Source organism: Macrobrachium nipponense, chromosome 25 (assembly GCF_015104395.2).
Source record: "Macrobrachium nipponense isolate FS-2020 chromosome 25, ASM1510439v2, whole genome shotgun sequence".
In the NCBI taxonomy this organism is placed as follows: Eukaryota; Metazoa; Arthropoda; class Malacostraca; order Decapoda; family Palaemonidae; genus Macrobrachium; species Macrobrachium nipponense.
Window position 1 is genome coordinate 35635139 of NC_087214.1, and position 27549 is coordinate 35662687.

The 27549-nt window shown below is 45.0% G+C and overlaps 1 long non-coding RNA gene across 1 annotated transcript in view; it reads right to left on the minus strand.

Annotated features, from left to right (window-relative positions):
- Positions 1-21289, minus strand: part of LOC135199358 (uncharacterized) — a 30272-nt gene extending 8983 nt beyond the window's left edge. The window contains exon 1 of the long non-coding RNA XR_010311055.1: positions 21201-21289. This is a non-coding gene — a long non-coding RNA (uncharacterized LOC135199358). The remainder of the gene's footprint in view (positions 1-21200) is intronic.
- Positions 21290-27549: the final 6260 nt, after the last annotated feature.

The window sequence follows — 27549 nt, forward strand, 5'->3', positions numbered from 1 at the left end:
TCCCTTGGGGTTTTGGCTAAAAAGACCCACGACTCAGAAGGTCTAAGCCCAGAAGTACTACTTAGCATCCTGGCATGTATTGATAAAGCGGTCCAGGATGGTTCAGGAGAAGTCACCTCTCTCTTTGGAGCGGGGATATTGAAAAAGAGAGCGGTTTATAGCTCCTTTCTAACTAAAGCCGTCTCTCCTACGCAAAGAACTGCCTTACTGTTCGCTCCCTTATCGGACCATCTGTTTCCTTCTCAGTTAGTGAAGGATATATCACACTCGCTAACTGAGAAGGCGACTCAAGACCTGCTGATACAGTCTTCAAAGAAGAACAGACCTGTGGTCACAGAAGAGAAGAAAGTGTCTCGTACGTCTCGGCCACCCTTTCGTGGAGGCCCTCCTTCTCAATCACTGTCCAGAAGGAAGAACACAGAAAAGAGAGGAAGATCTTCCTTCCGACCCTTTAAAAAGGGAAAATAATATCAAAATCCTCCAAACACCAGTGGGTGCCAGGCTTCAGGAATATGCGGAAGCCTGGGCACTGAAAGGAGCCGACGCCTGGTCGCTGTCGGTTATCAAGAAGGGATATTACATCCCCTTCAAGGACAGTCCTCCCCTGACGTCAACTCCTCGGGAACTGTCAGCCAGATACAAGGACCCTTTAATGAGGGATACTCTTCTACAGATGGTGGAACAAATGTGGGACAAGAGGGCCATCGAACTAGTGCTGGACCCCCACTCCTAGAAGGCTTCGGGGGGGTGGAGACAAGTCCTAGATGTAAGTGCACTGAACAGATATGTGGAAAAGGAAAAGTTCAGCATGGAGACATCTGCATCGGTTATGTCAGCCCTACGCCCAGGAGACTGGATGGTATCTCTCGATCTACAGGATGCCTATTTCCACGTCCCGATTCATCCTTCATCGAAGAAGTACCTTCGTTTCATGATAAAGGGAAGGATCTATCAGTTCAGGGCCTTGTGTTTCGGCCTGTCCACAGCTCCTCAGGTTTTCACGAAGTTGATGAAGAATGTGGCAAAATGGCTTCATCTAAAGGGAATAAACATCTCCCTTTACTTAGACGACTGGCTCATCAGAGCCAGATCGGAGAGCCAGTGTTTGGAGGACCTTACTACGACATTAGACCTGATAAGGTCACTAGGATTACTCATAAACCTCGAGAAGTCTCAGATGATCCCCAGCCAGAACATGGTGTATCTGGGGATTCGGATGGATTCTCGGGGTTTTCGAGTTTTTCCTTCTCAGGAGAGACTCGCACAAGGTTGCTTAAAAGTCTCAAACTTCTTAGGGAAGGAACGCAGTTCAGCGAGGGAATGGTTGAGCCCTCTGGGGACCCTTTCCTCGCTGGAACAGTTCTTTCCTCTAGGAAGACTTCATCTTCGTCCCCTACAATTCTTCCTAAAGAAAGTCTGGAGTTGGAAGACAGGACAGCTCAGACTCATTTCCGATCCCACTAGAAGTGAAAGATCACTTAAAGTGGTGGTTGCCAAAGTGGTGGTTGCCCCCTCTAGAGGAAAACAAAGGTGTGTCCCTGGAAATTCGGAACCCAAACCAAGTGTTGTATTCCGACGCTTCGGAGACGGGATGGGGAGCAACTCTAGGAACAAGAGAAGTGTCAGGCACATGGACAGAAGAACAGGTGTAATGGCACATCAACTGCAAGGAACTCTTAGCCATACACCTTGCACTCAAGGGCTTCGAGTCAATAGTCAGAGACGGGGTGGTCCAGATAAACTCGACAACACCACCGCTCTGGCATACATATGGAAGCAAGGCGTGATGCATTTGTTCTTCCTCTATGAATTGACGAGAGATCTTTTAGTCTGGGCAGAAGAAAGGAATATAACACTCCTGACGAGATTTGTTCAGGGAGAGAGGAACGTGAGAGCGGACAGGCTGAGCAGGAGGAACCAGGTCCTTCCCACAGAATGGCCCCTCCACTCAGAAGTGTGTCTAGGTCTCTGGTCTCTTTGGGGGAAACCTCAAATAGACCTGTTCGCCACGTTCCTCTCCAAAAGGATAGACATCTTCTGCTCGCTGGTAGAGGACCCCAGAGCATTCGCAGTCGACGCCCTTCTCCTAGACTGGTCGGGCCTAGATGCATACGCCTTTCCCCCATTCAAGTTCCTGGGGGAAGTGCTCAGAAAGTTCGCGGCCTCAAAGGGGACAAGGATGATACTTATAGCCCCATTTTGGCCCGCTCAAGATTGGTTCACAGAGGTAATGGAGTGGACGGTGGACTTCCCCAGATCTCTTCCAAACAGAACAGATCTGCTCAGACAACCCCACATCGAGAGGTATCATCAAAACCTCCCCGCTCTTGCTCTGACTGCCTTTCGACTATCAAAAGACTTGTCAGAGCGAGGGGTTTTTCTCGCAAAGCTACAAGCGCTATCGCTAGAGCCCGCAGATCTTCAACGATACGAGTATATCAATCGAAGTGGGAAGTCTTTAGGAGATGGTGCAGGTCGAAGAAGCTGTCCTCCTCCAATACCTCTGTGACCGAAATTGCTGATTTCCTTCTTTTCCTGAAGGAGGAATCACACCTTTCTGTTTCCACAATAAAGGGATACAGAAGTATGCTTTCAGCCGTATTCAGGAATAGAGGCCTAGAATTGGCTGACAATAAGGATCTACACGATCTGATTCAGTCTTTCGAGACTTCAAAGTCTAGAAACCCAAGAGCTCCGAGCTGGAATCTGGACGTGGTCCTGAGATTCCTGACTTCGGAAAAGTTCGAACCTCCACATCTTGCCTCCTTTCGGGACATTACAAGAAAGTGTTTGTTTCTGTTGTCCCTCGCTACAGCCAAGAGAACTAGCGAGTTACACGCCCTAGAGTCTCGTGTGGGTTTTAAAGGAGACGCAGCTATCTGTTCGTTTCAGACATTGTTTCTGGCGAAAAACGAAAATCCTTCAAAGCCATGGCCCAGGAGTTTCGAAGTGAAAGGCTTGTCTAACCTAGTAGGCAGGGAGGCAGAAAGGTCCGTTTGCCCGGTCAGAGCGCTCAAATTTTACCTTAATAGAAAGAAGCAGATGGGGGGTTCTCAGCAAGGTCTATGGTGCTCTGTAAAAGACCCGAAAAGACCTATGTCAAAAAATGCCTTGGCCTTCTTTGTTAGAAGTGTAATAACGGAGGCACATAATAATTGCCCAGATGACTCCTTCAAACTTCTTAGAGTAAAAGCTCATGAAGTTGGAGCAGTTGCGACGTCTCTTGCCTTTCAAAGAAATATGTCACTGAAGGATATCCTCGAAGCGACATATTGGAGATGCAATTCAGTTTTTGCATCTCATTACTTGAAAGACGTAAGGGTAACTTACGAGAAATGAAGTTTTTATTGTAAAACTGATATTGTAATACCTACCTGAACACCTGAACTAGCCCTGGTCACTTACCAGCCCGAACCATCATTTATTAAAAATTTACCAAATCTTTGGTTAAAATAAACGATCAGTGTTGCCAATCTCCTGGCAAACACCCTCGTTACCTAGTTACCAGCCCACCGCTAGTAGCCCTGCCTCACGGGCCGGTCACACCTGCCCTCTCACGTCAATCATAACTCAATAACTCTGTATGAGAGGGGAGGAGGGTGGGAATCATTCAGGTGTTCAGGTAGGTATTACAATATTAGTTTTACAATAAAAACTTCATATTGCAATACACCCCCTGAACACCTGAACTAGCCCGATTAACAACATTAATTTGGAGGTGGGGAATCAAATCTGCCCGGCCCTACACTGTACCAGTTGTCAGTCAATATAATTGAGTACACGAGTCAGTCTCAAGTTCATTTGTCACTCGTCCAAGCTAATCTCCCATGTGTGGCCTTCTAGGCCTCCCATATGTGGAGGGAAAAACTCCCTGCACCTCTACCCTAAGGTCAAAACTCATTGAGTGCGGGAGGGATACAAACCTGTTTCCTCTCAGCTGGCTATGTGCCTCACCTGAGTAGAGGAAAAAACTGAAGACCTCCCAGGTGGCTTCTCGGCATCTCATGTATGGAGGGGGAATCTAAGACCTCCCATGTGGCTCTCGTCTCTCATGTATGGAGGGAATCTGAAGACCTCCATGTGGGCTCTCGGCCCTCTCATGTATGGAGGGAACTGAAGACCTCCCATGTGGCCTTAGGCCCTCTCATGTACGGGAGGAGACAACCATGTCCATCGGTGCGTCTGCGACGGTGTCGTCGATCGTAGTGATGTCCTCTCTTGTAGTGTTGTACCTGCCTGTCTGTACTCTGCCTGGTTGACACTTGAAAGAATACCCTCAAATAGACCTAGACATGTTCTTTCCTATCTGTCCTAATACTTAAAATCCTCTTGTGATATATCATATCATGAATACCTTATACATATTCCTAATAGTCGCTCCCTACTCTAATACTAACTCAGACAGCAAGATTGTTGGGTTTAAAAATAGAATTTAGGCCAAAGGCCGAGTATTGGGACCTATGAGGTCAGTCAGCGCTGAAGGGAAATTGACAAAGTTTGAAAAGGTGTGAAAGGAAGAAAAACCTCTGTTGCACAATGAGTCCAGTGTTAGGAGAGCGTGGAAAATAGGATGAGAGAATATGGAGAGAATCTGAAATCAGAAAAGTAGAAGAGAGAGATAGAGAGAGAGAGAGAGAGAGAGAGAGAAGAGAGAGAGAGAGAGAGATAGCACAATCGTAGGATAAAGAGAGAAATAAAATCAGGGAAAAGAAAGAGAGAGAGAGAGAGAGAGAGAGAGAGAGAGAGAGAGAGAGAGAGAAATTACGATCGTCTAACATCTCCACCTCCGCAAATTGCACCCTCTAAGTTAAAAGGGTATTATCTTAACGATAATATACTCGTATAACTCCGTACAGCTATGAACAACCGAACGAGAACTTGTTGCTAATGCGATCGACTCCTATAACAACATCACTTTATTGTATTGATCAGCGTGTGACAGTAATCGAATCCGATAGCAACATCCGTTAATGTATTCATCCGCGTAATTACTGTATTCATGTTATAAATGCAGCTGAAGCTAATAAGGCAAAATTACGTGCATCAGCAACCTGGACAGAAGTCCCGAGCTTTAGTATGAATTCCAACGCAGCCGTGGTAAAAGAAACTAATAGCATGAAAGAGCTCATTACTGTTGTTTTCACACAGACAAAGGATTAATAACGTATATAAAGTGTAAGGTTCGTAATACCTATGAAAACGAGTGAAAAACGAACGGAATCCTAAATTTAACGCCATCTAACCCGAGGGAAAAACTAGCTTCCAATGAGACGTATCAGTCAAATTTTCGTCTTAAATTACATCGTAAGACGAACAGAATGACTTCGTTCCATAAGTTAAGTATCCAGATATTCATTAATATGCTAACTAAGGACAAAAACATTAGCCGAGACCAAGTGATATGGTTGAATCTGGAGCCAAGGAAAAAAAAAAATAGACTAGCCGGCATCCTTGTCTGTCTAAACCACACCTCCTTACAATAGTGCTGTTTGACGACAAGCTAGTGTAATTTAATTGAAAAGTAATAAAATAATATTTAAAGGTAATTAAATTAACTTTATTAGGCCTAATCTTAATTTCAGTTGTCATTGTAATTTGATAATACGACTGGTAATAATTTGTAACTGTAATTGACATAAGCGCAATGTAAATACTGACGGCCATAGTCTGTTAAACGTATGAAGACGTCATACATACAAATTCCTTATATCTGACATCTGATTATATGCCCCAAGATAGAAACCTCATTGACTATGTTAAATGTCAACATAGTTGAACACACGTCTCCTTCAAGACGTTTGTACAAACTTGGCATAAGTGAGAGTGTTGTTACGTTAGTCATTTTAGGTAATCAGGAGAGAATGAGATGGATACGGCGACGCAAACCCGTATTCGTCATCCGCTGATTCCAGCGTGAATGACTGCCGAGTTAGTGTTTATACTACGCTAATATGATGATACACATAATACAATTATAATGCTTTAGTCGGACAGAATCCGATCTTCATTCTGTTCGATTACATTCATATTAATTATCCTCAGATCGGATTCTCGTTCGTTTTCAATTACACCTGTACTGAATTATCCGAAGTCAAGAATGCCTTGAGCCTACAGCGTTAGCCAATATAAAAATAACTACCGATATGTTGTACAGCGAATACTTTAGGTTAGGCTAGGCTACTGAATATGCATACGATATATCATCGTGAACACTAGGCTAACCGTAGTTAATTTTATTCGATTTCTCTCCATACTGAATATCGTAAGTCAATATGCATTGAACGGAGAATTAGTTGATATTAACAATTATCGTATCGTATACGTAGAGGAAAGAAACCTTAAAGACGAAGGAGCATATCTGAAAGACCAACCATGGCCTAAAAGCTTCTGATGCTAGGAACTCGAAGCAGGAAAAAGCCTAAAGATGCTCTAAGGACACTGTGCCTCTAAAAACTACTACTTTTAATAGAAAACCGACCCGAAGAAGCCTGCACTTCTCTTCCTAAACTAAACACTATGTAGCCTATTATCCCTACTCGTCTATATCTGACCTAAGTTTTTATCATCCTGAGAACTTACACATCGAGGGAAGGGGAATCTGCTGCCAACACTGCCTGCTCCGCGCCAGGGGGGACGGCGGATCCTGCCCTGTGGGCTTGCGGATCCCCATAACCCCCAGCACCGGTTAGGGCTGATTCTGGAACAGGCAGGGGAGCTGGAAAAGAACGATTAGTAATTTCAGTATCCCTATTGCTCGATCTATCCTCACATAATCTTTACATAAAATCGGTAACGGAGATGTCATACTCGATGTCAGCCTACTCTCAAGTCTCTTAAAGAGCACTGTCTCTAAGTCTTTATCTTGATCTACGTTAGTCTCTTCCTGCCTACACTTACTTCTTAGTACGAGACCTTTCCTATGTTTGAGATACCCTAACATCTGGTCCAAAGACCACTCCTGACATTCCAAACATCTGGTCTTTACATTATATTGAACAGGCCTACAATTTACGCATAAGGAATGACTATCGTGTCATAGGGTACTCATCCTTTTCTGGCATTGTTGGCAAAGACGATACGTTGTTGAACTGCCGCTCGTCGTTTTCTGTGATGTCGTGGCCGAGGATGCAGTAGTCGTTGTCGTAGCCTGTGTTGTTTCTTCCTTTGCAGAATCAATGTCTAATGACAAGGTATTAAGAGCAATCCAACCGTAATCCAAAGGGATGCGTAATTCGTCACCAAAATCAATCAAATCAAAGGTGCAAATGAAGGCCGGGCAAGACCAAAAAGGAGTTCGCTGTGGATACATCTGTACTCCACCGCGAACGATAAGTGATTGGCGTGAGAGGGCAGGTGTGACCGGCCCGTGAGGCAGGGCTACTAGCGGTGGGCTGGTAACTAGGTAACGAGGGTGTTTGCCAGGAGATTGGCAACACTGATCGTTTATTTTAACCAAAGATTTGGTAAATTTTTAATAAATGATGGTTCGGGCTGGTAAGTGACCAGGGCTAGTTCAGGTGTTCAGGGGGTGTATTGCAATATGTTTTTCTCTCGGTCCGTTTGTGTCAGCGGATACGGTCCTGGGTCTTGGAGCAAATACCGATCCTTAAATTATTTATACGTACGTAACCCTCTTGTTAGATATGTTCTTGACTTTCTGCTGGCAAGAGTGCTAGATGTCGCACAGGCGGCCGTCACTATTGCTCAGTAAGGAATTCGGGTTGTATCTGACGAGAAGAGGGGTACAAAATTTTTTTTTTTTTTTTTTTTTTTTTTGTACTTTAATGTTTGCGTGATTTATGTGTGATTCGAGTTATTGATTGTTTGTGAGGAGTTCGGGGATAACTCTTGACAATCTTAGAACTAACACAGGTGTTAGGATCGGGTGATCGGATCGGTGTCGTGCTGCTTGAATAAGGCATGTTGTCAGGTTAGTGGATTAGCACCCATTGACAAATGCCAGTTAGGCTCTGCTGAGTAAGTGGATAAGACCCCATCGACAGACCCACAAGAACTCTTGGCCACAGATCAATATCTCGCTAAGGCTCTTGAGGCGAAGCAGACTCCTAGGCAGTAGCCATGAAGTCTTCCGCCTAATCAGGTAGGAACCAAGGTTTTTTATATATTACCTACAACATATGTTGTTTACCTGTCTATTTCAGTAGTTAGCTGTCTCTTACCCTCTACCAAAGGGTGCCAATCAGCTAAGTATATATCTGTCAGGGAAGTTGAATGTATGAAAATGATATTGTCATGATACAGTAAAGTTTCATACATACTTACCTGGCAGATATATACGATTAATGGCCCACCCAGCCTCCCCGCAGGAGACAGGTGGAAGAGAGAAAATCTGATAGAATACGGGAATGGTTCCTAGTCCTACCACCCAGGGCAGCGCGGTAGATCACCTGACCTACCTGTAGCGGGTGCCGCGAAATTTGAATTTCTGTCGGGAACGACGGAGTCTATAGCTAAGTATATATCTGCCAGGTAAGTATGTATGAAACTTTATTGTATCATGACAATATCATTTTTCTTAGGATTTTTGACGATGTTCCGGCTTACGACACGTCTCAAGAACGGAACCCCCGTTGTAACCCGGGGACCGCCTGTACTACCCGGGAGTTATGTCACTGGACGAACCTATCGCCCTGCCCTGTGAGGTTATCTACTCCTGATGGTAGATGTCTGGCAGAAGGAGAAACCGAAGAGAAAGAGAGCTCGTCAAGTGTCATCATCCTCCTCTTTGAGATCTTATACCTTCATGCCTCCCCCCCTTCAACTTTTAGGCTTTGCCTTAAGAGAAGGTGGTCTCCCCCCTAAGAAGTCATGTCACGGGACTTCTAAGGGTCTGTCTCGCTCCGGTGAGACAGGTGGGTCTTCCGCTGGTCCTCCCTTTCTTCGGGAACGGGCCCCATCTCTCCTTCCTCAGGGAGGAAGCAGATGGGGACCATGAAGGTATACAGGCCACTGCTGGTATTTCCTCTCGCAGTTCCGAAGGTTCCACCTCCGGACCGGGAACCATCTCGGCCGCCCGCTTGCAAGCGTTGCCGAGTTTACGGTCACCTACAGGTGACCGTGCAGCCAGGGTCCAGACTGCGGAGTTCACTCCCCGTGTCAGTACCCAGGCACGGAGCGGAAGATGGTAGGAGTCGCTTGGGTGACTCTCGCCAGACAGGCGATCGCTCTCGCAGTGATCGTCTGGTGCCTAGGGTTGACATGACGTTCCCGCGGGTCCATGCATACAGAGAGCGGTGGAGGCGGGCCATCCAGCCCTCTTTTAATTAATCCTTTTCTTTCGGAGACAGCCCCACCTAGACGACGGTCTCGGGGGTGGCAGACGCTTTACCTGCCAGGTAGGAGTTTCGTAGCCCTCCTCGAGGAAGCGTTTTCTCCACTGCTACTCCCGCAGGTCCCTCCGGACAGGTACAGTTGGGCCGTGTTGCTTCGGCAACTGCCCCAACTCCATCCTGAATGGAGGACCTGTTGGTTGTCCTGAGGAACTGGCGAAGAGGAAGTCTGGGAAGAAGAGAAAGGCGTCGCCGTCGTCTTCTGCCGCCTCTTCCCCTTCGACTTCTGAGGCCCTCCAGCCGAAGAATAAGAAGGTAGCCTCCTCCCCCCCTAAGAAGTCTTGTTCAGAGACCTCTAAGGGTCTGTCCCACTCCGGTGGGACAGTTGGGGCTTCCAATGGTCCTCCTGTTCCTTCGGGAACAGGGCCCGTCTCTCCTTCTGCAAGGAAGAAGATGACGGGGACCGGAGGGGTACCGGCTAATACCGGTACTTCCTCTCCTGGCGCCAGAGGTTCTGCCTCGACCTCTCGTTCGCAAGAGGTACCGAGGGTACGGTTACCTGCAGGTGACCGTGCAGCCAAGACCCAGGCAACCGAGTTCGCTCGGCACCAGGATCCAGGCACGGAGCGGAAGACTGGTGGGAGTCGCCCAAGTGACTCCCACCAGGCCAGCAACTGCTCTCGTGGCGAGTCGCTGGTACCCAGGGTTGACGTGACGGTCCCAGACCAGCCACGGGCTGAGGCGAGGAAGTGGTCCCCTTGGTCGCTTGGACCAAGCGGCGTGACGCGCTGTGAGGACAGGCTTCGCTCCCATCGCGACAGCGCACTCTGCCGGTCCCCTGACCGCCGCTCCCACCGGGACCGGGCGGAGAGGGGGACCAGCAGCAGCTCTTCTGACGCTCGGGATCTGCCGGTCCCCCTGACCGCCGCTCCCACCGGGACCGGACGGATAGGGGAACCAGCAGCAGCTCTTCTGACGCTTGGGACTGCCGCCGCTGCTCTCGGTCTAGCCGCTCTCCCCTGGAGATCTGCTCGACCAGTGCAGCCCGATCGCCAGCAGCTCTCCTGAAGAGACTGACGCTCCGTTCTTGGTTCAGCGTTTCTCCGCAAGAAGACCGCTGGTCCAGACCGGCAGCTCGATCGTCACCGTGGTTGATGATCGCCTACAGTCCTCCCAACCTACCGGTTCTGCTGGTAGGCAGGGGAGGAGCTCTCGCAACAGCTCCCCTGACATGAGAGACCGACGCTCCGTTCCTTGGTCCAGCGTTTCTCCACAAGAAGCCGCTGGTCCAGACCTGCAGCTCGATCGCCACCGTGGGTTGGTGATCGGCTGCAGTCCTCCCAGCCTACTGGTTCTGCTAGTAGGCAGGGTAGGAGCATCAGGTCTCCCTCACCTGTCCCTTCAACCTCCTCAGGCTACACCGGCAGGAACGAGGCGAACAGGAGTGACCGTGAGGAATGCACTTCTTACGGTCCAGCCACGGTCCTGGTTCGGTCTTGGGACCAACAGATCCTCGCTCAAGTGGTTGGAGGAGATCGTGGGGGGCTGGCGAGGACGAATGACGCTTCCCAGACTCTCGGAGGGACCATCACTGCCGTTTACGTGACGGTCCGTCTGGACCACGCACTCAGAGACCAGGGTGGGCTCCCCCTTCAGTCCTCTTGAGAGGTTTCAACCTCGACGAGGACTGGGACGCGTATCGGCTCTCTCCTGTCAGGTGCTCACTCAGCCCCACCCAGACGACGGTCACGGTGGTGGCAGACGTTTAGCCTACAGTACAAGTTCGTAACCCTCCTCGGGAAAACGTTTTCTCCAGACGGTAACATTTTCCTAGACTGCGCGGCCATCACCGCACAGTGATGGCTGCTCGTACTCGCTTCTCCAACTGCTAGTTCTGCTGGCGAGCGAGTATCCAATCTTCCTCCCCCATTCTCTCTCTCCCTACAGCTGAGAAGGGAAGGGGAGGGATCCTGCAGAGCATTCTCCGTAGGATTCCATGTCGGGGAATGCGTTCCTGGGGGGACCTTCGGGTCCTACTGGATGGAAGTCCCAGTTGTTGAGGAAGGATCTTGCCCCATCCTCGATTTCTACGGGAATCGGGAGGACCACCACCCGATGATCGTCTGACGAATTCGGTGGGGGTTTCGCCGAGTGCTTAGAGTTCTTCAGAATTTCTAGCATTCTCCGAGTGTTCTGGTCTTCTACGATCTGCAAACACTTGGGCGAAACCACGGTCCACAGTGGGCGAGACGAGAATCCCAGATAATTGTTACTACGATAATCGGGAATCTTGCCGAATGCTCGAATTCCGGGAATTTCTAGCGTTCGAGAAAAGCACTGATGCTGAAGGAAGAATATCTCGGGAAGGGCTTAGCCTGGATGGATCTGACGGTCCTTCGCCTCAGTAGACAGCCAACCCCGGGTTAGAGAAGAACGGGGCGGAACATCCAGTTTGGCTTGAACTATCGTCTTCGGTATCCTGTTATCACCATAGAAGTCTTACTTTGGGGAAAACTTTTTTGCTCTCTTCATTAGAGAATGAAGGGTGTCGGCTTCCAGTCCTTATTCTTGTTCCTCGAATGGAAGAGAATTTAGGATAGACCCAGGAACCTACAAATATACTACGTATATTGCCCTCGTGACATGCTTCTGTTATCAGTTGAATCGTGCGAGTTGTAGGCACATACCGTAGTTAACTCTACGGATTGTGTCCGAGACGAATAGTATCTTCTTAATTGAACTGCAACTCGGGACTGCCCGGCAAACCTCCCAGGAGTTACCAGTTTCGATTTTGAGATACTTATGGTATTGTTACAAGAACACCACCTCAGCGTTTGCATTCACCGAAATCCGTTTCGATTAAATGCAAATGCTTGAGTGTATTTTTTTGCGCTCGATGGTTCTAGCCGAACGCATTCCTTCTTGGAATGGATTACTTGGCAACTCAGGATGACGAGTGAGCGAGAGCTAGCGGTGTATTGGTCTGCCTGCCGCAGCCCAGTACCAGCTGGCTCTCCGAGATAGCATGGTCAGATTATGTCTCTCTCCTCTACAATGATTGACTACCGAACCGAATCTCTGCCCGGCAATCACAGACTTAGGTCTCTGGTTGGCTGGAATTTTCACATACGTGAATGACCACCTCTACTGCATTGCCTTGGACATTGCGAGAATTTTCTGACAAAGATATCTCAATAGACTCGCTATCATCTTTCTGTTTACCGCACGGTAACAGAAGTCTGTAGCCTAGTCTTCCGCTGCATCGCACCTGCCGCTGCGATAATGCGGAATGATTTCTTCAGACATCTGAGTTTGTCTTCTAAATATATCTTGTATTCGTAGGTGTGCAATTGTTCATTGTTCACCCCGAATTGTAGATGTATAACGGAAGACATCGCCTGTTCCCCACCCTGCCAGCTCAACTTCCAAGTATATAGATGTCCTCCCTGGATAACTTGGGAAGAAGATGATGATTCAGCCCATGAGAAGCGGTTCTTCAGGCAGTACATCCCTGTGTTTTCATTACTGAAAAGCGCTCCGCTTTCACTGCAACTCCAACTTCTCACCGAACAGCAATGAAGTAGTGGTTTAGCGGTTTCAGTCCTTTGTAAATCACAGGGATTAAACCATCTTCACGGGTTGGTGTCATCGGCGGGCCTTTTCTAAGTTCAGAATCTTGAGAGTTACTTCTCTCGATTCGGCTGTGAAGACGTAGGTCTGCATTCACCTACCACCTTCGTCTTCAACGGCACAGAGTTGTTTCTCCTTAGCCGAGATTCAACTACTATGAGAACTTCTGTCTTGCCATCAGGGACCTCGGTCTCTAGAAGGCAATTGAATTTCGCCTGTTGGCCACATGCCTTGAGAGAATCATCATCTCGCCTTCCAGCATCAGTGGCAACAGATAGACGACTTGTATGGTCTCTCGGCATAACCCTTCAAAAGGCGAGGGTCACGTGACTATGCCTCGGATGCTTGGGCAGATCGCCTCACACAACAGAATGCAGTCAGTCGGCAGCTGTCGAAGCGTCCAAGACTGTCACGAGCTACGCTGTGGACTTAGTTCGGTTGTTCCAGATCAATCATTACTTCATCCTACTAGTGTGTTCCGGTACCCATAACCATCGACACCCACCATGGAGTGTCGGTGTCCTATCCACTGCGGAGACAAAGAGACTTCGCCGTAGTGGGGTACGAGACGGCGAGACTTCGCTGCAGTGGGATACAAGACCGCAAGACACTTCGCTGCAGACGGATAGACCAGTATGGGTATTGGACATTACTCCGAAGAATATGTCGGACATGAAGATGGATAGGTCATCGCGACCATATCCTTCTTTCCTTCCGGGATTGCCCACAGGTCCTTGGAACCTCATTTCCCTGGACCAGTGGTGGATGCTTGCAAGATGTGTTTGCTTACCCAGCTCCTCGACATGACAAGTTGCATCTTGTCCATGGTGTCCAGTTTTAGAGGTAAGAAGGATGCGAGAGGACTGGCTCTCCCCCTTCCACGCCTCGTTTCTCCATTCCTCGTCCTTCGGGTAGAGGATAGGACTCGAACTCACACTGGCTGGTTGGACGATTGATGCGGTAAGCCTATACATAAGCATCCTTTTCATGTTTCTTATCAGAATCATAGAAGAAATCCCGGTCCTTCCTCTAGCAAGGATAGGAAGGAGACTGACAGTAATGCAAACCCTTCCCAGAACTTTGCATTAATGTCTCCAATGCCAATATTCTTCACAGCCCTTTTTTGGATGAGCCACGATCCCTCACTCATTTCGAAAAGGCCCAGAAGTCTGACTCTTCATCACGCAGCTCCTATACTCTAATCAAGTTGTCAGAGGCAGCAGGGCACTCCTCCTCGCTCTTACGACCAGGAGTAGCCTAGGTGCGCAGAACTCCAGTCAGTTCTAGAGGCTCACTCAGATTCCTCCCACCAATCAGTGAGTCTTCCTATTGTTAAAGGACCGAAAGGTTTGTATTACGTATCGGAACAAATAACAATTTGTTGAAAATTGTATTTTTCCCTACTATGCAAACCTGAGGTTAACAAATATGCCCACCTCATGCCACCCCTCAATCTGAACCTGGGCCGAAAGGCAAAGTGGAGTGTTTACATCCGGGCAGGCACGGTAGTTACTGCCTAACCACCTTGTTCAAGATTCAACGGCCGTAATTCCAGCTACGCCGAAAGTATATTCCTATTGTTAAAGGACCTCAGGTTTGTATAGTTAGGAAAAATACAATTTTCGACAAATTGTTATTTTTCACTCTATATTTAATTGGTGAAACAAGAATACAATTACAACGTTAAGCATACCATTCAGAAGATTGAAGTTTCGTCAACATAATGTGATATATGAAAGCCCCATACGAACTAAAATAAGCATGTGACGCTTTTCGTAAAATATCTTTTCAAGGCAGTTTTGAAATCCATTATGGCGGCTATCGTCAGGCTGGCCGGTCTAACCACGGACAATCCACCATCTTACCCAGCCTTCCCAGCACTCATTTGAACAGTGTTAGCATATATATGTAACGTTCATTGATCTTACTGAAGATTGCAGTTGTAATCAGCACAATGAAACAACATTCGTCAATCTTCTAAATATTTCGAGTTGTGTTATATGGTGGGATGTCTTAATGATACAGCCAATAAAATAGCATTATTTTAATATGTAACACTCTTGCTGAGGTAGGCATGAGTCAGTCTGTGATGTAAAACATCATGGGAAAATCAACTATGGTTTCGCACATCAAGACACAAGTCATCATACTGAAACATCTCCCTTTTCATAAAAAGAAAAATGACATTACACTTTTCTTATGCAACAGATTTGTACATCAAAACAAAGTCATCATATTGAAACATCCCCCTTTTCATAAAAAGAAAATTACAGTACATTTTTCTTATGTGACACAACTGACTCGTTTTGGGAAAACATGCTATCAAAATCTGAAACAAACTCGACTCTGTATAACATAACTCACAACTGAATACACTGCATCATGAAAAAACATTTACGCGTGAACATTTTGTCTGTAGTGCTTCTAATTTAACTCAAATGTCTTCTCAGTAGCATATGGGCTTGACAATGTTTTGTTTGGGTCTTTCACTTGGGACAGAGGCTATGGGGTGCCTAACAGGTGATGATGGCATCACTGGCTGCATTGCAGGTAGATGATACATAATATTCTTCTGCTCATCAAAACTGACAGATTTAGGGTGTGCCTTGTTGTTATCTTGCACAGTTGCATCACTATCAGTGTCATCAGCTGGAATATGAATGTAAATTGTTTTACTACATTCCTTGAAAGTTCCTTCAAAAACTTTTGGTTTCTTCTTATTTCACTACCATTTGGTGTTATTAACGTTTATGACCGGGGTTCTGGATTTTTGCCATCTTGCACAAGAACCTTCACGCCAGGTAATAACTCATTCGGCTCTGAAAGTGTATGAAGATCATAATTGCTTTTAGAATTGTTACTGGTCTCCTGTAGCTTGAAGTGGTGATCCATGAGATCAGGGGTTGGCTCCACTTCAACAGGAAGGCTATTCGATATCTTCCTCCGGAATAAGAGTTCTGCAGGACTCTTCATTCCATTAGAAAGAGGGCATGCTTTGTATGCTAGTAGTGCTTTGTGGGTATCAGAGCCAGACATTTTGGCTTTTCTCAATATTTTTCACTACATCTACCATCCTCTCAATAAATCCATTTGATTGAGCATACCTTGGGCTACTGGTGATATGGACAATATCCCATTCTTCAACAAATCTCTTGAATTCAGCAGATGAATATTGGGGTCCATTGTTGGAGTACAGGATCTGGCTTGGGCCATGGATACTGAAAAGTTCTTCCAGAAAATTTATGATGGCTCTCGATGTGGTATCTTGGCGTAGCTGCTTAATAAAAGGCATTTTACTGAAATTGTCAGCTACAATGATAAAATTCTGGTTATCCCATTCAAAAAGATCTGTGGAAATAAATTGCCATGGAAGACTGGGGGTTGAATGTTTCAGCATAGGTTCATTTGGGTATTTTCTGGCATTTAACAGGCATTCCCGGCAATCACCTATGTGTTCAGCAATATCCTTAAACATGCCATTCCAATACAGGCATTCCTTTGCTCTGGCCTGGCTTTTAGAGATTCCTAAATGTCTTTAGTGTATTCTCTTCAAATATTCAGTCTTCATTGATGGAGGGTCTAATAGATGTTCTCCAAAGAATATAACACCATCTTCAACAGACAAGAAATCCTTCACCGAAAAATATTGGTGAATCGCTTTTGGCAGACTATTGGCTGACTCAAGCCAACCACTTGTCACTTGCCCTCGGAGTATGGAGAGCTCATATTCTTGGCCTGTAGCTTGTTTGACTTTTTCTAACTGTCTTTGCGAGATCTGTATGAGATGAACGGCTTGTTCCAGCTGGACTTCTGCTCCAGGCGATGGCTGGACTCTTTATAAATAATCTGCAAAAACTAAGTCTTTTCCTGGTTTGTACTTAATGGTGACATCATATGACTGAATGCAGAGTAACATGCGTTGGAGCCTTGGGGGAGCCTGGCTGAGTTGCTTGAGATGAATGCTTTCCAGCGGTTTGTGATCACTAATCTCAGTAACAGCTTTACCATATACAAAACAATGAAAATGTTTAAGTGCAAAAACAACACTAAGCATCTCCCTCTCAATATTAGCATATCGTCATTCCGCTGGGGTGAGGGACTTTGAGGCAAAAGCAACTGGCCTCCCATCTTGCATCAGAGCAGCTCCCAGCCCATGCTGTGAGGCATCTACTTCAAGAGTAACAGGACTTGTTTTATCATCTTATGGGACTTCCTTCTTGAGTAACTGCCTTAAAACCTTAGTTTTCTCTGCCATCAGGGGTAAAAAGGGCTTAAGTACTGTACAAGTCCTAAGAAACTTTGTAGTTCCCTCACACTTGATGGAGGGGGTCGTCGATTGATTTCATCGCACTTCGCAGGGTCTGGTTGCATGCCATCCTTAGACCATACAAGACCGTAAAAATTAATGGTTTGTTGTCGCACATGGCATTTCTCAGCCCGAAAAACAAGGCCTTCTTCCCTGGCCACCTTCAGTAGCTTATGAAGATTATAATCATGTTCCTGTATGTCTCTTCCATAAACCACAACGTCATCGGCTATACCAATTACTCCCTCTCCTACTTTTCCAAGAATCTTATCCATCCGACACTGGAAAATATCTTGTGAAACACTGAGTCCAAAAGGCAGGCGGAGGAAACGATACTTCCCAGCTGGACTCTGGAAAGTGCAAAGTTTACTGCTCTCTTCATCAAGCTTGATTGACCAATAGCCATTTTTGGCATCCAACTTTGAATAAAGGACACTTTCTGCTGACATCTTGTGTGCCATCTCATCTTATGATAAGTCCTCTTTAGTGCAACATTCAGGTGCTTAGGATCAAGACATACCCCCAATTCACCCGAAGTCTTCCTCGTAAAGGCTAATGCATGTATCCACTCAGACGTCTCACCCTCTGGGCACTTCTTCACAACACCCATAGTTTCCAACTCTTGTATTTTTGCAATTATCTCATCTCTTAACTGAATTGGGTACTTTCTAGGCGGAACAATTACAGGGCAAGAATGGGGTTTTAACTCAATATGGTATTCACCTTTCATCTCACCAATATCTCCAAAGCATTTAGGGTACAAATTGCACATTGCTTGTACATCAGGTATAGGAGTAGGCCTCGAGTTTTCATGTTCCTCATTGACGCTCGATATATTCTTGCTTTCCTTTATAGCGATAATTCCTAGTCTCTCACAGGCATCACATGACAGAATTGCTGGTCCATTGGTATTACAAGCATAAAAAAGTAAATCGACAACTGGGGACACATCCAGACTTGTTCGTATTTCTATAGTTCCATATGTACGAATGTTTGTGTCATTCACGGCTGTAAGTTTAGCCAAAGTTGGCTTCGGTAACCCTGTAAAATTTCCATTAGTGTTTGGGTACATCTGTCTGAGACATCTTATAGGTAAGATGTTACCGATGGATCCAGTATCGGCCTTGACCTTGAGTGTCCCTTTCCTTAAAATGTTAGGGGGTTTGATATCTAGTTTAGCCATAATTACTTGTCGTTCCCCTTTTGAATTAGTAATGGCAGCTACATTTACTTCTGACAAGTCTATAGATCCACAATTCAATGGCGTGTCATCAAAATGGATTTCCTTATCTTCTTCAGTCACTTGGTTCCTGTGTACTTGGGTTTTTCCACATGTCTCTCTGGTCCTTTCCTTGGACCTGGCCCTTGACATGCTTCGTCGGCGGGACAGTGAACGACTTTTTATATTCTGACAGACACCCTCAAAATGATTCATTCTACTGCTTTTGATTCATTCTACTGCATTTCCAGCACTTCTTCCCATAGGCAGGGCATCTCCTTGGAGGATGATGGAATCCACAATACCTGCAGCTCTTCTGCTGCACTGGATGGCTTCGTTCTCTTTTGACAGCATTCAAGGACGTGCTTTTCTCAAATGAAGTATTTGAGAGTGTTGCTTGGAAATTCTGTGGTCTCAATAGCATCATTAAGGTTTAAAGCATCCCCTTAGATATCATCTTTCTTCGTGCTTCTGACCACTTGATTCCCTTTTATCAGTTGGAATGTTATCTGTTCATCCTCAGTATTCACATGAAAACTACAGCTATTGGCCTTTGCCTTTAACCAGCAAACATAATCTTCAACTGATTCTGACTCACCTTGAGACATCAAAGCCAGCTCTAACCTCATCACCCATTTATTCTGTGTGCCTACCAGATGATCAGCAAATTTCCTAAAAATAACATCTGGATCTTTCTTTTGAGTATCAGTCAACTGCCAAGAATCCCATAACTGCTTTCCTTGTGACCCAGCACAAAGCTTTATATAGTGCCATTGGTTTTCAGCTTCAACTTTATTGATAAATAAGTAGCTTTCAAGGAAATCCTTCCATTCATTAAAAGCACTGACTTGGTCCACCTGTGACCAATCCAATTTAGGCATTTCCACACTGGTAGTATAATTGCTTAAGCACACTTATTCAGAAAGACAGAAAAATTTGTTTTATCTTAAGTACTTTTACATGAAAACTACTTCAGCAAATTTTCATAATCTCAACTTATATCCTATTCTCCAGAAGAACCTAAGTTCATTGCTCTACAACTCCTCAAACTCTGAGCAGAGATACATAATACAATTGTATAAAAAATATCATGACCTTGCTATCATACATACATTAATATTGACACACTGCAATTTATTTTTTTGTAGGCATCAACACAAATGAGAATAAATCTTCGCAGGACAGCAGCAATAATGGCAATACCAGCTTACATTATATATCTTCAAGATAAAAGGCAGACTGAGTAACAGCAGACCTCTAAACAGGTTAGGCTAGTTAATCTATGGTACTGTGTCAGTATCATTCAAGAACCATAAAAAAATATAAATCATGTAGGTTAGGCTAGTTAGGCTATGGCACCTATGGCAGTATCATTCAAAGATCATAAAAAGGATATCAATCACATCTCTTTCATTACTAAACATGGGCATAAATTATCACTCAATAAACACAGTAACTGTTGTTCATTAATTATGACAGCTACATAAAAACTTCATCCTGCCTGGCAGTATTAGCAATTCTAGCACACATTGGTAGTCATCGTACATCGGCTTCTTAACAAACGTCTCGGGTAATCATCGTGCATCGGCAACTCAAAACGGCACCGTGTGGCGGTATCCTTGATGATTCGGCAGTTGCATAGGCTACTCTTAATGTCTATGATCACTGCACAGTATGTTGCAAACTTGAATGATCATACCTGGAACCAAGTTATATCCTCATGATGATCGCAATCCTTCACATTTATATGTCGAAAGTGTTGGCTGTCGGAAGGTCTGTACCCACCAAAACAACTTGCCTGGGGAGATGACGCTGTCGGATTTTATACATCAACTTTTGCCACTTATCTTCATAATCTGTTGCAGACTCTTACTGTATTCATTCTTGAAGGTTGCCTCTGCTGCCACCATGTTATATGGTGGGATGTCTTAATGATACAGCCAATAAAATAGCATTATTTTATTGTGTAACACTCTTGCTGAGGTAGGCACGAGTCACTCCGTGATGTAAAACATCATGGGAAAATCAACAATGGTTTTGTACATCAAGACTCAAGTCATCATACTGAAACAGTAAGTAAAAATTTCGAAAGCGTTTAGGTGAAGTTTGCACTGCGTTGGCCACCCTTTTCATTATCCTCTGTTTAGATCTTAAAATATGGCCTTAATTTCTAACTCTGGAGTTTAAATACTTACTTCGAAAGGAGAGTAGAGGTCTTTAGCTCCTTCTCTCACCAACAACAACTCGTGACTGATGACCATCTCCAGTGTCAGGACGTGTTAAAAGTACTTTTTCAGAGGGTGGCCAGCCGTGATAACTTTCGGCCTAGACTATGGCAGTTGCGGTTTTTCTATGCAGTTTTACCTACTGAACAAGAATTTTAAGTAATATTTATTCGGACGACTGTAATTAAACCCCCAGGGGCCAGTACTAAACACAGCGAAATACATTGGACGCCCCAATCCCTAGTGGATGTCACATTCGTGGTTACTTTCCTTGCAGTCCGTGCGGAGTGCTTCTGTAGAAATACCCCCCTACAGTTAGGGGGCTAGCCCCTGGGCAGAGCCCCACCTGCCCCTTTACACTGAATACAGGGGAAGGTGCCCTCCTAAATGCCCACTAGGCTGCTACTAACTACTACATTTAGGTTGGGGGGCAGCCCCACCTGCCCTCTTACCCCGAATACCCTGCCAGGGGGGAAGGCCAAGAAAAAAGGCAGCATGATGCCCTAGGGTACAACAGGAGGCTGACTTACCCGTAAATATAATGCAAGAAAGATGCCCAGGATGCCCACCTTAAACATGTGGTATTGTTATTGTTGTTATACTTACAGTAGTAATGAGGGGGATTCTCCTTTGCAACGGCTCCTCCTGCTCCTCCTCCCTTCCTTCTTTCATTCCTCCTTCCTTCGTGTTTTAAGTCTCGTCTCTTCGTAATATATCACAATTCTTTTAGAACATTTCCCCCTTTTTCAACTTCTCCCTCTCCCTGCCCCACCCCTCAGTAATCTGCAAATTAAGAGTATAATTAACTCTTAATTCCTCTTCTTTTTTTTTTTTTACTTTCTTGGTGAAGTGGCAATGTGCAAAGCTGAAGTAGATCTGGTTTAAAATCTGAGTTAGAGTAAGAAATGTTCTAAGTTTTATTTTTTTTTCCTCACAGCCCAATATTTTCTTTCTTCTTTTATTCTGTTGAGTAGATTACAAAATGTTCTATAAGTTTTCATTTTTTCTTTCCTCTCAGCGCGAATATTTTCTATCTTCTTTTAATATATATTTTTTGTTTTTGTTTTATCCTAGTGTGCCTAAATAGTGTGGCCCTACTGGTCAGCCTTTTTATTTGTTTTTTCTATTTTCTTATTTTCAGTGTCGTCTTACACCACACTTCATCTCTAATGTCTTCTTTATATTTTCTGTACATTACTAATTTGCCTTTTCATTCCCTTCTTTCTGCCACGTTTTTGTGTCATTTTATTAACTACATTTAACCTTTTTTTTCTAATTTTTGAGGCATAGATTGGTTACATCATTTGTATATATCTTTGCCACTGCTCTTATCGCCTCTGCTTGTAGCCTATGTTTCATAATGACCTGAGTTGTGTTTTTTTTATATAAAGTTTATGGAGGGACGATCTGTTTGTTTCGTTTGACAACGTCTCGAGAGAGAGAGAGAGAGAGAGAGAGAGAGAGAGAGAGAGAGAGAGAGTTTCGCAGTTGGTAGGCTATATATCGCTGCTAAGATCTTGTATAGTAGTACGTATGTGTTTATGTATTTTTGGTTTTTCAGAGAGAGAGAGAGAGAGAGAGAGAGAGAGAGAGAGAGAGAGAGAGAGAGAGAGAGAGAGAGAGAATTTTATTTTAATCAATTTATTGCGCCCATTGGCGTCAGACATTTGAGTATGTGGTAATACAGTAATATTGTTTACATCTACATTGTAATTAAGTTATGCCTAAAGAATAAAAAAAATAAAGTATATACAGACATTTAAGTGTACTACATATTAAAAATGATATTGTTATTGTACAATAAAGTTTCATACATACTTACCTGGCAGATATATACTTAGCTATAGACTCCGTCGTCCCCGACAGAAATTCAAATTTCCCGGCACACGCTACAGGTAGGTCAGGTGATCTACCGGCCTGCCGCTGGGTGGCAGGAATAGGAACCATTACCGTTCTAGAACCAGATTTTTTCTTCCACCTGTCTCCTGAGGGGAGGCTGGGTGGGCCATTTAATTGTATATATCTGCCAGGTAAGTATGTATGAAACTTTATTGTACAATAACAATATCATTTTCATACATTCAACTTCCCTGTCAGATATATACTTAGCTGATTGGCACCTTTGGTGGAGGGTAAGAGACAGCTAATTACTGATTAGACAGGTAAACAACATACGTTGTAGGTAATAGATAAATAAAACTTTGGTTCCTATGTGTTTAGACGAAGGGTTGACTTCCTAGCTATAGCTAGGAGTCTGCTTCGTCCCAAGAGCCTCAGCGAGGATGTGACCTATGGCTAAGAGTTCTTGTAGATCTGTCAATGGGGTCTTATCCACTTACTCGACAGAATCTAATGGTCTTTTGTCAATGGGGTCTTATCCACTTACATGACAATACACCTATGCCTAGTGGCATAATTAAAGAGCACAACACCGGTCCCGATCACCTGATCCTAACACGAGGGTTAGTGCTTAATTTGAAAAAGAGTTATCCCCAAACTCCTTTCAAACAACCCAAAGAAAAAACACCACGTTAAATAAATTTAACTCACTAGTTAAGGATCAGTGTCGGCTCCCTATCCCAGCAGTGTATCCGTAGACACGTATAACCAAGAGAGAAGGATCTCTCGTAGGTCAACTTGACCTCCTTCGTGTAATGGGAAGTCAACCACAGAGTTGCATCTCCCGTAAGTGACAGCTAATATGTCCTCATGACATATTGTTCTGGAAAGAACAAGAATTCATAAAAGCTCGCACTTCATGCGCTTTTAATTCTCAGCTGTTTGAAGGAATCATCAAGTTACTCATGAAGTGCTTTAGCGATCACACTTGTTTCAAAGAAGACCAGGGCTTTCTTTGAAATGGATCTCTTCAGGATGAAGCCTAGAGCCTGGCTGGCGTCTGGCTGGCGCCTTGCGCCTTGCACCTGCCTGGCGCCTCGCGCTTGCCTGGCGCCTCGTGCTTGGTTGGCGTCTAGCTCCTGGAAGGCGCTTTTTGCCTGATTCCTGGTTGGCGCCTCGCGCCTGGCTCCAGACTGGCGCTATTTGGCGCTTGGCGCCTGGCTGACTCCTCTCCACTTGCTGGAGCTTCGAGCTTGGTAGAGTCTCGAGGATGTCTGGCGATGTCCACATCAGACACTCTTATCTGTCCGATTTGTTCGCCTCTGGCGCATCTGCGCTAGGTTGGAGGCCCCCTCTTTCTCTTCAGCAGACAGTGACAGTGTTCCTTGAAACTGTCTGCCTCTGGCGTTTTTTACACCTGTTTTGGCATTTGGCGCCTGGTTGGCGCTACATTGTCCGAAAGTCCTGAACCTCCACAATAGTTTATCAGGAGATTGGAGAAGGGTGGAAGAAATTCTTCCACTTTGAGCTTTTGTCCTCTCCAGCAAGGGGAGGTGATTGTAGTCAGCTACATCCATTAGACGATAGGATATCGAACAGTACGAGAGATAAGTCTTCCTCCAAGGAGGATCCTTCTTGAATCCTTCTGTTGCTAACGAGATCTCTTCTTACTTGTTGATGAAGTTCCTCATTGCAGAATCTTCCCTATCCTTGTCCGAAGGAAGGGAAGGGCCTTGGAAGTCGAAGGAGACTCCGAGCTGAAATTGGGAGGACTCCTGATTTCTAGCTCTTTATTGTATCCCTCTGAATACCTTCTGGGAAGCATTTCGAGCCCTCATCGCATCCCAAAGACTTTGTAGGCAAACGTTTAAACCCTCTCTTCTTCTTTAGGTGAAACGTAAGTACCCTGCCTGGGCAACGAAACTTCTATCTGAAAGCGTTAGGTCAGGAATAGAGGGTTTTAGTTCTTTTGCCAGACATACTATGCTGGCAAGAACCCATTGCTGAGTCTCCATTGAATCTGATGCGAGATTCTAGTGCACAAAAAATTCACTTGTCTTCTTGGTCGTTTGGGACCAAGAGAAACAAAGAATTCCCTCATAAAAATTTCTCAAAGAAGTTTGATGAGGAGCAGTTCCATCTTGTCGGAACACGGAATCTGAGGCCACAAAAGATCCCATTCGAAGTACATGATATCCTACTCTTGTCGTATTGAGGTATCGTATAAGATCCCGATCATCTTAATCCTCTGCTATCTCTAATTCCCCTTGTATAGACAGAATATAGCCTTTTACTGCATTCTTTGATAGCAGATATATACAAAGGTGATTCTTCCCTCTGAAAGGGAAGAAAAAACCGCTATGTGGTTCACAGGTATCGGAAGAGGACAGTTTCCTCATTCCATCTAGCACGATCTGCAGCAATTCTATGTCTTGGCCATGACTATTGTCATTTACCTTGGAAAATCCTCTCATTCATGTCCACTTCTGGTCAGTCTGGATGTGGACAGACTTAGAGTGTAGAGGTTGTTAAGGTCCATTTATAGAATCTCCAGACTCACTTGGAAAAGCCTTCCAAAACATGCTGTGAGAAGAACGTGACTTCTGTGAATCCAACCTCTCTAAGGCCAAAATGAGGCATAAAGTATCATCCTCTCTTCCTTTGACGGCCATTTATCTTAATATCTATTAAGAATTTATATATCCAGGGGAAAAAAGACTAAAGTTTATTCCCCATTTAAACTAAAAATGGCGTATATTGCTACCTCTCTTGGTTCGAGAATAAGGAAGCAGTCTAGAGGAAGCCTGTTTGTCTTCCACCTTGCGAAGAGATCTATGAAGACATCTCGCAGGTTTCCTCAACTCTCTTTCCAACTAAGATTAGACATAAGTCAATAGTTATATCGTCGATCGAGAAGGTTCTCACGGACGTGCAACATCGTGCAGCAAACCTCTTAAGGATCGTTACGTTCTGTGTGTGTTCCAAACAGGTTCTCTCTTATTAACGGGAACATGGGCGAACAAAGAGATTCTCGATGCTCCTTGAGATATGAGAGAGCTGTGGAATTAGTCAAATTGATTTGAAAAAAATCATTTCGTCCCTCCTTGGGATCGAACACCCCTCCAGTTAGACGGGGAACGAAATCAGGAACGAACCGTGCCGTTACCGAGCCTGCTGTCAGAGAGGTTACTGAACCCTTCAATTAATAACTCGCTATGTCGAAAAGTTAGCAAGTCCATTATTTTGCTTCTGTAAGCATGAGAGCATCAAATAATGTATATAGCTCTACTGCAATAAATTCCTATTGTTGTCTCATTCCTCTATATTCCTGTTACATTGCGGTAAACATTACCGCAAGGTTACAAGGGATCTTTTTATTGAAAACTCCTTAGCAAAACGAATACCATGTTATTCATGTTTGCCTATAAATCCCCTCAAATCGAGGCTAAGTCCATGATTGTAGGGGGAAGATACGGTTAACCATTCGATCCCGTAGGAGAGAGAGATGTAACCAACTGTTCATGACCGAGAACTCGATGGTACTGTATTGGCTTACAATGACAGGCAGCCGTCTCGTTCGCTGCCTGGCTGCATTCTTCCTGAGTTGCCAGTTACTCCATTCAATGAAGGAATATAATAAAATTATTCTCGAGCCTAAGGAAGCTCTCAACAATGCATATTTAAGCCAAACAACCTTTGTTAAATACCGAAGCTGAGTAGGTATTGTCGTAACAAACCTTTTAAGCGAAGTCCTTACTAGGAAATTCCTGTAAGGATATAGATAATTCCGTAGCGAACCACAAAGGCAACTATGGTATGCGTATATGACTTGTCATTCAGTAGTCGTATACAGCAAATCTTCTTACTACATTCTTTCCTCTCTGATGCAGAGAGAGAATGGAAATCTTACTCTCTTCGTTCTTTTCGTCAATAAACCCGAATTAGTATTAGTCGAAAGAGATCGCAAATGAAAACCGAGGATTGAAGAGAATCTCTCAAGCTTTTATTCTCTTGGAGATAAGGCCGTATTCTACGCCTCTATTATCTGGAAGAGCCTCTAATCAATGAATGAGAGCTCGTACGAATCTTGTTCAATTTCCAAACGATTGCCACTCTTTCTATAAATGGTTGGTTGCATTATTTTTTAGAAGGGGATGATTTTAATATCCTCTTACTAGTAATGTACTAATTCTCTCAATAAAAAAGGTCTCTAAGGTCTTATAAACTGAGAGACCTGCCCCCTTATTGGCTTCCAATTCCGATCTATCTTCCATTTCCTGTCCATCAAGTTGGGAGAAGAATGAGCAACCGGAGGAGAGCGCCTCCTTTCGTAAGGTGAAGGGCTTTTAGCAGTACCAACTCTAACCTGACAAGGGCTACGGCCGCCTGTGCGACATCTTAGAGTCCCCGCCAGGAGAAGGCCGATCTTGCTCTTGCCTTTACTTGCATTAAGACTATCCTGACAAGGGCGACGGCTGCCTGTGCGACAACTCCTGTCCCTATCAGGGGAAGGCCTCGAATGTCTTTCACCTTTCGCAGTATCAGGCATATCCTGACAAGGGCTATGGCCGCCTGTGCGACATCTAGAGACCCTGTCAGGTGAAAACTGATCCTGCAAAAATTCCCAAAGAGGAGCCTCTCGGTCCGCCTCTAACTCCATTTCCTATGAAGATCCTGGTTCATAGCGCCTGGCTCCTGGCGCTTCAGGCGCTTTGCGCCTCGTTTCAGGCGCTTCAGTCGCTTTGCGCCTCGTTTCAGGCGCTTTGCCCCTCGTTTCAGGCGCTTCAGGCACTCGTTTCAGGCGCATCAGGCGCTTTGCGCCTTGTTTCAGGCGCTTCAGGCGCTTCTCGCCTAGTAGGAGTTTCAGGTCTTTCTTTAGAATCCTCTCGCCTTGTCAGCGTTTTGCGCCTGGCAGGGGCCTCGTCCGAGCTGTCAAAGACTTCTATCGGACGGGATTTCTTAACGGGAAGGAAGTGATCCTTTCTCCTGGGAGGATCCTTCTTGAAAACTCCCATTAACGAAGATATCTGTTGTTGCATT